Source organism: Lupinus angustifolius, unplaced genomic scaffold, assembly GCF_001865875.1.
Source record: "Lupinus angustifolius cultivar Tanjil unplaced genomic scaffold, LupAngTanjil_v1.0 Scaffold_627, whole genome shotgun sequence".
Taxonomy (NCBI): Eukaryota; Viridiplantae; Streptophyta; class Magnoliopsida; order Fabales; family Fabaceae; genus Lupinus; species Lupinus angustifolius.
Window position 1 is genome coordinate 7121 of NW_017727954.1, and position 4262 is coordinate 11382.

At 35.3% G+C, this 4262-nt stretch overlaps 1 long non-coding RNA gene across 3 annotated transcripts in view; it reads right to left on the reverse strand.

Annotated features, from left to right (window-relative positions):
- The window catches only part of LOC109341757, a 2973-nt gene extending 2059 nt beyond the window's left edge, over positions 1-914 (reverse strand). For 2 of the 3 annotated variants that reach the window (XR_002106987.1, XR_002106985.1), the window contains exons 1-2: positions 646-914; positions 442-535 (exon numbers count right to left, since the gene is read on the reverse strand). This is a non-coding gene — a long non-coding RNA (uncharacterized LOC109341757). The remainder of the gene's footprint in view (positions 1-441; positions 536-645) is intronic. The other variant, XR_002106986.1, reaches the window with a different exon arrangement.
- Positions 915-4262: the final 3348 nt, after the last annotated feature.

Below are 4262 nucleotides of genomic sequence, written 5' to 3' on the forward strand. Positions count from 1 at the left end.
CGATCATAAAAGATGTATTCAGTAGACATAACCTTTATCTCTTAGTTTGCATTCTAAATATATATGCTTACATTAACTGCCTGTTGTTTACTCGGTTGTTCAGAAACGTATATATTTGTACTAAGTTGAAACGCAAGTTAATCTCAAAAAAGATTTTTTTTCATTAAATACAGGCAAAAGGACGTTTTACTTATTATACATCTGTAATAGCTAAATAGACACATACTTTCAGTAAGAGCCTTATATGTACGTTGTTAAAATGAAAAGCAATAACTGAGGATGCTCATCTTTATCATCATGATGTGTCGTTAACACGAACGGGAGAGCATACCCCTAATTTCCTAGTAACTCCAATAAAGGAATCATTTTCCAGTTGTTAAGAATCCAGTAATCCCAACCCTTTCGGAAGTAATTAATTGAAGACGGTAACTAAATCCATACCTCATTTTGGTGATCATCGTGAGAAAGGAAACCCCGAGTCGGAAAGCCACCGCGAACCACCACACCATACCGCCATCATTCTACCTCAATTCACCTATTCAATAAAACCAAGCAACAACCAAAAACCAATCAAGTAAAACCGAAAAGTGGAGAAGGAGGTGAGTTTACCTTCATCAGAACGAAAAAGGGAAGGGAGGTTCTAACCACGAATAAACCCCTCATCCAAGAACCGTCACAACCCGAATAGCAAGCCATCACCGTCTCACCACCACCGCGAACCACTGCGAGCCGCCCCCGATGCTTCGAGCCGCCATGAATGGGGCTCCCCGAGCCACCGTCACCACCACCGGAGATGGAGCTAGAAAGGAAATGGAGTTGGGGATTAGGGATTTCAATTTTTTTCCCTTATCCTGCGTGAACATGGGGTAAAGGGGATAACACCCCTCAATTATCCCTTTTTGTTTTACACGAGGCCCTTCCTTATTTTAATTAGTTTCGTTTTTAGTTTTTGTTTTATTAGTTTTGTTGTTTGTTTGTTTTGTTGGTTTATTATTATTGTTTGAATTATTTCTTTTCAAATCATTTAATCATGTGTCCAATAATTATGTTATTATACAACACTATAAATTATATTAACATCCGTTCTAGCAAAAATCTAATAAAAATTATTCGTCATGTGATAAAAGATAATAACTACCATTAATAACAATAATTAGAACATTTTACTATGACAACAAAGATTATTAATACAATCACATGAAAGTTTTTTATAAATGTTTTTGATATAATTTTGGGAGTTAATCAAAGATGGAGAGAAGGTCGCCCCCGGAGGCCTCTTTCTTCTCAAATCATCTTCGAAAGGTCGCGCTACGCTGCTTCTTTTCAATCGATTAAATCTCAAAATCGACTAAACTTTAATTTTTAAATTAAAATAACAAAAATTAACCAAACAAAAACCTTTTTTTCAATAATAAACAAAACTTGCAAAATGAATATTTTTGACTAAAAATATATTTTCTTTAATTAAATATCCTCAACCAATAAACATTTTTCTACTTAAAGAACTACGTAAGCCTTGATCCCCTTAATAGGGGTACGTAGGACCAAAGTCAATATTGTCAGGCTCAATTATAAATAATTTTTTCATAATAAATAACTAATTAATCAAACAATTTAATAAATAATAATAATAATAATAAAGTCATATATTTTAATGAAGGGTACCGCTTAAGACGGGCGGGTAGAGTGCTACCTTCCCTACCTTGTAACCGACTCCCGAACCTGGATATCAAAAATCCAAAAGCTCAAGGTAATTGGGCTTAAAATATTTTTCTACATTTTTAAACTATAAAATGTAGTGGCGACTCTAAACAAAGTCGTGCAGCCGAAAATCGGGGCGCGACAGAGGACATCAAGAATGTCCTCGCCCTTTTAGCTGCTAACCACGGAGGGCAGTAAAATGTGTGACTATTTACTTACCAATATTATTATTATCATTTATTTTGTTGATTAGTAAACTTCAAATAATATTGCATGTTTAATTATATGTATAAATATGAATTACATGCTTAATTTTAATTGTATATATAAATATGAATTACATGCTTAATTTTAATTGTATGTATAAATATGAAAAATGCATGTTTAATTATTAATTGCATGCTTAATTAGTAATTATATATTATGTATACGAATTATATGTGCATGTCTGTGTTGTTTTTGTTATGATGTGATATATGATGTACACATTTTAGGCACATATATGCCCTACACCCGGGTATTAGTGATACCTTTTTCAGATAGAAGGGACACTAGCCTCACTGGTCGCGACCTTGCCGCTTCTAAGTGTTGGTGATGTGAACCACTCATATTGTTACCTCTTATTATAAGTTAGCCGCTCGAGCTGGTCTCTTGTTTCTAACGTTATAATATTTGGGTTTCCCTTTGGAGAGAGATGCAATATGGGCACCTTATAGGGAGTCTAGAACTTGCTTAAGAGCGTCCACTGTGTGTTAGACTTAGAACCCTACTTTAGGATATTGTGCTTGTATGAATTTGTGATTTATAAACATGTATGTATTATGACATAGTGATAGATGATTGTGTTCTTTTTGTTTTAATTTTTTTCACACATCTTCACGTTATTGGAATTATATTTCTTTTCTTTATCCTCGTGCTATTACAAAGAATTGTATGCATCATACCATTAACTTAACAAATAAATAGGGCATCCATTTATTGCCTAAGGTTAACCTAAACAACATATTCTTTCTATTTTCTTTCAAAACAAAAAAAAACTATATATTTTAACATATTAATCATAATTAAGACTAAAATATCTCAAAAATGGGTCTTTTACATCCCGAAAAACAATTCACAAGCATTCATTCATCAACCATATTTCATTAACAATATTTCATTAATCATATTTCATTAATCATATTTCATCAATCATATTTCATGCATCATTCATATTTTATACATAAGCAAGGTCGAACATCCCGAAAAAGAATTCACAAGCATTCATTCATCAACCATGTTTCACAAACAACATTTCATTAATCATATTTCATGCATCAATCATACATAAGCATTTTAATGATTTTGTGTTTTTATGTAATAGGTGCATTTGCATTAAAAAAGAGGCCATCTCCCCAAATTTGTTTTTAAAAAAAAAATGACAACCGCAAATGATTCTAGCAGCATATCGGTGCCTAAAAAATCAAGGAAATTAGATCTATCAATGACTAATGTAAGTTTCTTGGCCGAGCAAATTCCAAACATGCCAGATTGTGTAAAAAACAATTCAGAGATAGCTATGAAGAATTATTAGATCTAGTGTTAGTCCAAGTTCGTCCTCAAGACCTGGAGATTATGCAAGTTATGATTCGATTATGGAATCCCACGCTTCGGGTATTTGAATTTCCTAACCTTGATGCTGCTCCAACCATTGAAGAGTATGAAGCTCTTCTGGATTTCCCAACGGACGGTAGGCTGAGGCTTTATCAGTTCACAGGGGGGCAAGTTGCTAATGAAGGTTGCGCAGGAGATCTTCTCGGCGTTCATCTAGAAGGTTCAAACTTCACCAAGCAAGGAGGGGTAAACGGGCTGAAGTGGCATTTCTTAAGAAATCATATCTCTAAGGTGGNACCTTATTTCAACCTGCATTCGCTTTGGCCATATATGGGCTAGTCCTATTTCCATTCATAGATGATATGGTAGATCAACCCGCTATGGACGTGTTCAACAAATTCATTCGTTTCAAGATCAACCCTACGACTGCTATCTTGGCGGAGACATTCCTATCATTCCAAAAATATCAAGAAGGTCTTCAGCGGAATGTTAGCAAGGTCCGAATCCGATTTTGCGTCCAACTCTTGCAAGTTTGGATCCTAACTCGGTTCAAACATCACAAATATGGGTTAGGATCTCGCTATCCGTTAAGAAGGTTTCTCAATACCTATGTCAGGGATATGCCACTTATCAAATGGAGGGAGTTATTTGAAGAGGTCACTCCAAGGAACTTTGCCGAGAAGTGTTGCCTGTATGACCGACATCAACAACTCATGTATTCGTGTGGCGAGTTCCATAATTTAGTATTGATGGGACCTAGAGGGAGTATCTCCTTTACACCTGCCTTGGTCCTTGGCCAACTGAAGTGTGGAGTTACTCCTGTGTTTGATAAACAACTCGAGAGCATCTATTTCTGGTACAAAGATGAGGGGCCATCTTCAAAGGTAGTCCAATCCATAAGAAAAGCCCTTAAGGACATCCATCTGCATGGGCAAAAAGAGCTGGGTGAACACAGAACCTTCTATTCT